The sequence below is a fragment of the Scyliorhinus canicula genome, chromosome 1, assembly GCF_902713615.1.
Source record: "Scyliorhinus canicula chromosome 1, sScyCan1.1, whole genome shotgun sequence".
Taxonomy (NCBI): Eukaryota; Metazoa; Chordata; class Chondrichthyes; order Carcharhiniformes; family Scyliorhinidae; genus Scyliorhinus; species Scyliorhinus canicula.
In genome coordinates, this window is record NC_052146.1 from 311,785,105 (window position 1) to 311,795,342 (window position 10,238).

Here is a 10,238-nt window from a genome sequence, read left to right on the forward strand (position 1 = left end):
ATGTAATGGGAATCCCGAAATGTAATGACGGGAACTCCATTTAAATACATTTCCGTATCATTCATGTGCCTGCAGGTCCAGGTACGTTTCACCAGAGTTTAGGGTCTCTGACTCCACCCCCAACTGGGCAGCGAATTCCAGACTCCCACTACCCTCGGCCTAAAAACGTTCTTCCTCACGTCCCCTCTACACCTTCTGTCTCCTTTTTCTTCTTTGTTTACTTGTTAAATACTAATTTAGTATCTCTGCCATACCCTCTGCTTCAGTGAGCAGTTTACCCTGCTTGTCCGTTGTGGGCCCCACCCTATCCTTCACTAATCTTTTACCATTAATATGTTTGAAGAACATTTTGCTGTTTGTTTTAGCACAGCCTTGTGGTGGTATGAATGGGAGCACTGCCATTGGTGCAGAGCATTGGTTTCCCATTGGCTCTGGCTGGTCATGTGCCTCTCATCTAATTGGCTGGGACTAGTCATGTGACTGCTCACCAATTGGTCGAGAGGCAAGTAGACCCCGCATCCGAGGTGGGGTATAAGTACCCAGAGTTCCCGGCGGTCGGCCTTTCTCTGTAGTCGACCACCGGGCTAACATCTAGCTGATTAAAGCCCAAGTTTGGACCTTCATCGTGCCTCGCGTCCAATTGATGGTACATCAAGCCTGCAATCCTTTCCTCTGCTTCCACTTAGCCTTCCTTATTCCAGCCTTAGCCTCGCTCCTGTATTTGACATACTCTTCCTGATCTCTGTTGCTATTATTATTCCGGCATCATATGCCTCTTTTCTTCATCCTTATTTTATCATCAATATCCTTAACAACGAGGGTGGTACAGTGGCACAGTGGTTAGCACTGTTGCCTCACGGCACCGAGGACCCGGGTTTGACCCCGTCCCAGGTCACTGTCAGTGTGGAGTTTGCACATTCTCCCCGTGTCTGTGTGGGTCTCACCCCCACAACCCAAGGAGATAGGCAGGGGATGAAAATGTTCCCATAATTGGAAAAAAAGAATTGGGCACTCTAAATTTATTTTTTAAAATATATCCTTCGTCATCCAGGGTACTCGATCTTTGGATAGCCTGTATTTATTTCTCATGGGTACGTACCGAGCTTGCACCTTATTCATCTCTACTTTAAAGTCTCCCAAATTTTCATTCACTGTTGTAACCACCAAAATGCGTTTCCAATCGACCGACTCCACTTCAACTTTCAGACCCTAAAATCTGCCTTTTCCAGTCTGGGATCTCAATCCGGGACTGATTTTTATCCTTTTCCAGCTTAATATTGAATTGTATTACATTATGATCGCTATTTCCCAACTGCTCCCCAGTCTGACGTTCCCACTTGCTCGGCCTCATTCCCTAGGACCAGTTCCAGCACAGCTTGCTGCCTGGTAGGACTGGAAATGTACTGTTCCAGAAAGTTCTCCGGCACACACTGCAGGGATTTCTCCCCTTCCGTGTCCTACACTCTTCCCGTTTCCCTGACTACCTTAGGGTAATTGAAATCCCAACTATTACAACCCTACTTGTCCTGCAGGTTCCCATAATCTGCCTACAAATTCTGTCTTCCACTCCCTCCGCATTATTTGTAGGTCTATATGAAATACCCAACGCGGTCACTGCTTCCTTCCTGTTTCTCACCAATAACCAGATAGATTCTAATTCAGGAACTGCATCTCGTCCAAGAGCTCTGATACTATCTTTGACCAAGATTGCTCCACCTCCTCCCTTTTTACCCAACCTGTTCCGCCATGTTTCTGTCAATGTGACTATGTCATATCCCCCAGAGCAATATCTGCTTCCAGTTCCCCAGTGTTGTTCACTATACTCTGTGTATTTACACACAATTTAACCCTGTCCTTACCTCTTACCCTTTGGAAGGCCACCATTTCTTTGTTCACTGTCAACAGTCAAACCCTCTCTCACTTCCTTTTCTCTCTCCCCCATCTTCTCTCTTTTGCCCTCACTGGTACTTCTAAAACCCGGCCCATTAGTTAAACCCCCCCCCCCCCCCCCCCCCCCCCCCGATTTACAAGTTTAAATCCACCCCCACTGCACGATTTACTCTCTCTGTCAGGAGATGGGTTCCATTTCGGGTCAGATGAAGCCCATCTCGTCTAAACACCTTTCTCCCATCCCAAACCTGATCCCAATCACCCAAAATCTAAACCCCTCCCTTCAACACCATCCCTCAAGCCACACATTTAACTCTCTGATCTGCCTTAGTCTAAATGGTGAAGCTCGGGGCACAGGTAGTATTTCTGAGATTCACACCCTGGAGGTCCCGCGTTCCAAACTACTCCCTAACTCCTGAAACTGGGTCTGCAAAACCTCAAAACTGTCGCTACAGGTGGACTGACAACAGGTGGACTGACAACAGGTGGTTTGAGAACAGGCGCACTGACGACAGGTGAATTGACAACAGGTGGACTGACGACAGGTGGATTGACAACAGGTGGACTGTCGGCAGGTGTATTGACAACAGGCGCACTGACAACAGGTGGATTGACAACAGGTGGACTGGCAACAGGTGGATTGACAACAGGTGGATTGACAAAAGGTGGATTGATGGCAGGTGGATTGACAACAGGTGGACTGACAACAGGTGGACTGACAACAGGTGGACTGACAACAGGTGGATTGACAACAGGTGGATTGACAACAGGTGGATTGACAACAGGTGGATTGACGGCAGGTGGATTGACAACAGGTGGACTGACAACAGGTGGATTGACAACAGGTGGACTGGCAACAGGTGGATTGACAACAGGTGGATTGACAACAGGTGGATTGACAACAGGTGGATTGACAACAGGTGCACTGACAACAGGCGCATTGACAACAGGCGCACTGACGACAGGCGGATTGACAACAGGCGCACTGACGACAGGCGGATTGACAACAGGTGGACTTACAACAGGCGGACTGACGACAGCTGGATTGACAACAGGTCGACTGATGACAGGTGGACTGACAACAGGCGCACTGATGATTGGTGGATTGACACAGGTGGACTTACAACAGGTGGATTGACGATACCTGGATTGACAACAGGTGGACTGACGACAGGTGGACTGACAACCGGTGGATTGACAACAGGTGGACTGACAACAGGTGGATTGACAACAGGTGGACTGACAACAGGTGGATTGACAACAGGTGGATTAACAACAGGTGGATTGACAACAGGTGGACTGACGACAGGAGGACTGACAACAGGTGGATTGACAACAGGTGGACTGACAAGAGGTGGTCTGACAACAGGTGGACTGATGACAGGAGGACTGACAACAGGTGGATTGACAACAGGTGGACTGACAACAGGTGGATTGACAACAGGTGGATTGACAACAGGTGGATTGACGGCAGGTGGATTGACAACAGGTGGACTGACAACAGGTGGATTGACAACAGGTGGACTGGCAACAGGTGGATTGACAACAGGTGGATTGACAACAGGTGGATTGACAACAGGTGGATTGACAACAGGTGGACTGACAACAGGTGGATTGACAACAGGTGCACTGACAACAGGCGCATTGACAACAGGCGCACTGACGACAGGCGGATTGACAACAGGTGGACTTACAACAGGCGGACTGACGACAGCTGGATTGACAACAGGTCGACTGATGACAGGTGGACTGACAACAGGCGCACTGATGATTGGTGGATTGACACAGGTGGACTTACAACAGGTGGATTGACGATACCTGGATTGACAACAGGTGGATTGACGATACCTGGATTGACAACAGGTGGACTGACGACAGGTGGACTGACAACCGGTGGATTGACAACAGGTGGACTGACGACAGGTGAACTGACAACAGGTGGATTGACAACAGGTGGACTGACGACAGGTGAACTGACAACAGGTGGATTGACAACAGGTGGATTAACAACAGGTGGATTGACAACAGGTGGACTGACGACAGGAGGACTGACAACAGGCGGATTGACAACAGGTGGATTGACAACAGGTGGATTAACAACAGGTGGATTGACAACAGGTGGACTGACGACAGGTGGACTGACAACAGGTGGATTAACAACAGGTGGATTGACAACAGGTGGACTGACGACAGGAGGACTGACAACAGGTGGATTGACAACAGGTGGACTGACAAGAGGTGGTCTGACAACAGGTGGACTGATGACAGGAGGACTGACAACAGGTGGATTGACAACAGGTGGACTGACAACAGGTGGATTGACAACAGGTGGATTGACAACAGGTGGACTGATGACAGGAGGACTGACAACAGGCGGATTGACAACAGGTGGACTGACAACAGGTGGATTGACAACAGGTGGATTGACAACAGGTGGATTGACAACAGGTGGACTGACAACAGGTGGACTGATGACAGGAGGACTGACAACAGGTGGATTGACAACAGGTGGACTGACAACAGGTGGACTGATGACAGGAGGACTGACAACAGGTGGATTGACAACAGGTGGATTGACAACAGGTGGACTGACGACAGGTGGATTGACAACAGGTTGACTGACGACAGGAGGACTGACAACAGGTGGATTGACAACAGGTGGACTGACGACAGGTGGATTGACAACAGGCGCACTGACGACAGGTGGATTGACAACAGGTGGATTGAGAACAGGTGGACTGACAACAGATGGACTGACAAGAAGTGGATCGACAACAGGTGGATTGACAACAGGTGGACTGACAACAGGTGGATTGACAACAGGTGGACTGACAAGAGGTGGTCTGACAACAGGCGGATTGACAACAGGTGGACTGACAACAGGTGGACTGATGACAGGAGGACTGACAACAGGTGGATTGACAACAGGTGGACTGACGACAGGTGGATTGACAACAGGTGGACTGACAACAGGTGGACTGACAACAGGTGGATTAACAACAGGTGGACTGACAACTGAGGGAAGATCAGCCAGGATGGTATTGAATGGTGGAGCGAGCTTGAGCGGCTGAAAGGGCCAATCCTCCTCCTAGTTCTCAAGTTCATCGGGTCTGACACTAAATATCCGTGAGACAAAGTCCTCGACCAACCTGCCCCCAGGACACAGCACTGACCCCCAGTTATCAAAACCCATTATTGGCCCATTTTCTGTGCTGCTGTCCCAGTCCTTGCCCAGCAACGTCAGGGCCAGACCCATTGGCCAAGGGCAGGTACAGCCAGGCGAGACCCCCCCCCCCGAACCCCTGGATGGGGACCCTCTGAAGTGCTGCACCTATGGTCGGAGAAACCGCAGGGACCAGAAACCCCAAATCAGCCAAGAACGCTTCGCCCTGATCGAGGGACTTACCCACCTCGAGCCAGGGCTTTCAACCTGGCACAGCCCGATGAGTGCATGCCGATAAACTTCATTGCCGTGGTCAGAGAGCCTTGTGGTCAGAGAGCCTTGTGGTCAGAGAGCCTTGTGGTCAGAGTACCTTGTGGTCAGAGTACCTTGTGGTCAGAGAGCCTTGTGGTCAGAGAGCCTTGTGGTCAGAGAGCCTTGTGGTCAGAGTACCTTGTGGTCAGAGTACCTTGTGGTCAGAGAGCCTTGTGGTCAGAGTACCTTGTGGTCAGAGAGCCTTGTGGTCAGAGTACCTTGTGGTCAGAGTACCTTGTGGTCAGAGTACCTTGTGGTCAGAGAGCCTTGTGGTCAGAGAGCCTTGTGGTCAGAGAGCCTTGTGGTCAGAGTACCTTGTGGTCAGAGAGCCTTGTGGTCAGAGTACCTTGTGGTCAGAGTACCTTGTGGTCAAAGAGCCTTGTGGTCAGAGAGCCTTGTGGTCAGTGTACCTTGTGGTCACAGAGCCTTGTGGTCAGAGAGCCTTGTGGTCAGAGTACCTTGTGGTCACAGAGCCTTGTGGTCAGAGAGCCTTGTGGTCAGAGTACCTTGTGGTCAGAGTGCCTTGTGGTCAGAGAGCCTTGTGGTCAGAGTACCTTGTGGTCAGAGTACCTTGTGGTCAGAGTACCTTGCGGTCAGAGTACCTTGTGGTCAGAGTACCTTGTGGTCAGAGTACCTTGTGGTCAGAGAGCCTTGTGGTCAGTGTACCTTGTGGTCACAGAGCCTTGTGGTCAGAGTACCTTGTGGTCAGAGAGCCTTGTGGTCACAGAGCCTTGTGGTCAGAGTACCTTGTGGTCAGAGTGCCTTGTGGTCAGAGAGCCTTGTGGTCAGAGAGCCTTGTGGTCAGAGTACCTTGTGGTCAGAGAGCCTTGTGGTCAGAGTACCTTGTGGTCAGAGTACCTTGTGGTCAGAGTGCCTTGTGGTCAGAGAGCCTTGTGGTCAGAGTACCTTGTGGTCAGAGTACCTTGTGGTCAGAGAGCCTTGTGGTCAGTGTACCTTGTGGTCACAGAGCCTTGTGGTCAGAGTACCTTGTGGTCAGAGAGCCTTGTGGTCACAGAGCCTTGTGGTCAGAGTACCTTGTGGTCAGAGTGCCTTGTGGTCAGAGAGCCTTGTGGTCAGAGAGCCTTGTGGTCAGAGTACCTTGGCAGCCGACTGTGACCAAGGGCAGACATCGATGACGAGGTTGAACTCTGCCTCCAGTTTGTCGGCACAGCCTCTGGAAGAGAGTGTTTGAGCACCAGAACCTCAGACATGGCACCAATCCGATGGTCTACAGAGCAGTGATAGCCACTCCTGTATGGATCAGAGACGTGGAATATATACAGCAGGAACTGCAAAATCCTGGAGAATTACCAGCAGCGCTGCCTCTGCCAGATCCTGCAAATCTATTGGTCAGATAGGCAAACCTATCGTCAGTGTTCTTACTCAGCCCGATGTACCCAGCATCAAAGCATTGACCAGCTCGATCATCTCCGCTGGGCTGGCCACAGCATTGACCACCTCGATCATCTCCGCTGGACTGGCCACAGCATTGACCACCTGGATCATCTCCGCTGGACTGGCTACAGCATTGACCAGCTCGATCATCTCCGCTGGGCTGGCCACAGCATTGACCACCTCGATCATCTCCGCTGGACTGGCCACAGCATTGACCACCTGGATCATCTCCGCTGGACTGGCCACAGCATTGACCATCTCCGCTGGGCTGGCCACAGCATTGACCACCTCGATCATCTCCGCTGGACTGGCCACAGCATTGACCACCTGGACCATCTCCGCTGGACTGGCCACAGCATTGACCATCTCCGCTGGACTGGCCACAGCATTGACCATCTCCGCTGGGCTGGCCACAGCATTGACCACCTCGATCATCTCCGCTGGGCTGGCCGCAGCATTGACCAGCTCGATCATCTCCGCTGGACTGGCCACAGCATTGACCATCTCCGCTGGGCTGGCCACAGCATTGACCACCTCGACCATCTCCGCTGGGCTGGCCACAGCATTGACCAGCTCGATCATCTCCGCTGGACTGGCCACAGCATTGACCACCTGGATCATCTCCACTGGGCTGGCCACAGCATTGACCACCTGGATCATCTCCGCTGGACTGGCCACAGCATTGATCACCTGGATCATCTCCGCTGGACTGGCCACAGCATTGACCACCTGGATCATCTCCGCTGGGCTGGCCACAGCATTGACCACCTGGATCATCTCCGCTGGACTGGCCACAGCATTGACCACCTGGATCATCTCCGCTGGACTGGCCACATCATTGACCATCTCCGCTGGACTGGCCGCAGCATTGACCACCTGGATCATCTCCGCTGGGCTGGCCACAGCATTGACCACCTCGATCATCTCCGCTGGGCTGGCCACAGCATTGACCACCTGGATCATCTCCGCTGGACTGGCCACAGCATTGACCACCTGGATCATCTCCGCTGGACTGGCCACAGCATTGACCACCTCGATCATCTCCGCTGGACTGGCCACAGCATTGACCACCTGGATCATCTCCGCTGGACTGGCCACAGCATTGACCATCTCCGCTGGGCTGGCCACAGCATTGACCACCTCGATCATCTCCGCTGGACTGGCAACAGCATTGACCACCTGGATCATCTCCACTGGACTGGCCGCAGCATTGACCACCTGGATCATCTCCACTGGGCTGGCCGCAGCATCGACCATCTCCGCTGGACTGGCCACAGCATTGACCACCTGGATCATCTCTGCTGGGCTGGCCACAGCATTTACCACCTCGATCATCTCCGCTGGACTGGCCACAGCATTGACCACCTCGATCATCTCCGCTGGACTGGCCACAGCATTGACCACCTGGATCATCCCCGCTGGACTGGCCACAGCATTGACCATCTCCGCTGGACTGGCCGCAGCATTGATCACCTGGATCATCTCCGCTGGACTGGCCATAGCATTGACCACCTGGATCATCTCCGCTGGGCTGGCCACAGCATTGACCACCTGGATCATCTCCGCTGGACTGGCCACAGCATTGACCACCTGGATCATCTCCGCTGGACTGGCCACATCATTGACCATCTCCGCTGGACTGGCCGCAGCATTGACCACCTGGATCATTTCCGCTGGGCTGGCCACAGCATTGACCACCTGGATCATCTCCGCTGGACTGGCCACAGCATTGACCACCTGGATCATCTCCGCTGGGCTGGCCACAGCATTGACCACCTGGATCATCTCCGCTGGACTGGCCACAGCATTGACCACCTGGATCATCTCCGCTGGACTGGCCACATCATTGACCATCTCCGCTGGACTGGCCGCAGCATTGACCACCTGGATCATCTCCGCTGGACTGGCCACAGCATTGACCACCTGGATCATCTCCGCTGGGCTGGCCACAGCATTGACCACCTCGATCATCTCCGCTGGGCTGGCCACAGCATTGACCACCTGGATCATCTCCGCTGGACTGGCCACAGCATTGACCACCTGGATCATCTCCGCTGGACTGGCCACATCATTGACCATCTCCGCTGGACTGGCCACAGCATTGACCATCTCCGCTGGGCTGGCCACAGCATTGACCACCTGGATCATCTCCGCTGGGCTGGCCACAGCATTGACCACCTGGATCATCTCCGCTGGACTGGCCACAGCATTGACCATCTCCGCTGGGCTGGCCACAGCATTGACCACCTCGATCATCTCCGCTGGACTGGCAACAGCATTGACCACCTGGATCATCTCCACTGGACTGGCCACAGCATTGACCACCTGGATCATCTCCACTGGACTGGCCACAGCATTGACCATCTCCGCTGGGCTGGCCACAGCATTGACCACCTGGATCATCTCTGCTGGGCTGGCCACAGCATTTACCACCTCGATCATCTCCGCTGGACTGGCCACAGCATTGACCACCTCGATCATCTCCGCTGGACTGGCCACAGCATTGACCACCTGGATCATCCCCGCTGGACTGGCCACAGCATTGACCATCTCCGCTGGACTGGCCGCAGCATTGATCACCTGGATCATCTCCGCTGGACTGGCCACAGCATTGACCACCTGGAGCATCTCCGCTGGGCTGGCCACAGCATTGACCACCTGGATCATCTCCGCTGGACTGGCCACAGCATTGACCACCTGGATCATCTCCGCTGGACTGGCCACATCATTGACCATCTCCGCTGGACTGGCCGCAGCATTGACCACCTGGATCATCTCCGCTGGGCTGGCCACAGCATTGACCACCTGGATCATCTCCGCTGGACTGGCCACAGCATTGACCACCTGGATCATCTCCGCTGGGCTGGCCACAGCATTGACCACCTGGATCATCTCCGCTGGACTGGCCACAGCATTGACCATCTCCGCTGGGCTGGCCACAGCATTGACCACCTCGATCATCTCCGCTGGACTGGCAACAGCATTGACCACCTGGATCATCTCCACTGGACTGGCCGCAGCATTGACCACCTGGATCATCTCCGCTGGGCTGGCCGCAGCATCGACCATCTCCGCTGGACTGGCCACAGCATTGACCACCTGGATCATCTCTGCTGGGCTGGCCACAGCATTTACCACCTCGATCATCTCCGCTGGACTGGCCACAGCATTGACCACCTCGATCATCTCCGCTGGACTGGCCACAGCATTGACCACCTGGATCATCTCCGCTGGACTGGCCGCAGCATTGACCACCTGGATCATCTCCGCTGGGCTGGCCACAGCATTGACCACCTGGATCATCTCCGCTGGACTGGCCGCAGCATTGACCAGCTCGATCATCTCCACTGGACTGGCCACAGCATTGACCACCTCGATCATCTCCGCTGGACTGGCCACAGCATTGACCACCTCCGCTGGACTGGCCACAGCATTGACCACCTCGATCATCTCCGCTGGACTGGCCACAGCATTGACC

At 53.7% G+C, this 10,238-nt stretch overlaps 2 pseudogenes; both read right to left on the minus strand.

Annotated features, from left to right (window-relative positions):
• Positions 1 to 2,263: 2,263 nt before the first annotated feature.
• Positions 2,264 to 3,666, minus strand: LOC119965919 (annotated as a pseudogene).
• A 317-nt stretch (positions 3,667 to 3,983) lies between these two features.
• LOC119965980 lies at positions 3,984 to 6,576 on the minus strand (annotated as a pseudogene).
• Positions 6,577 to 10,238: the final 3,662 nt, after the last annotated feature.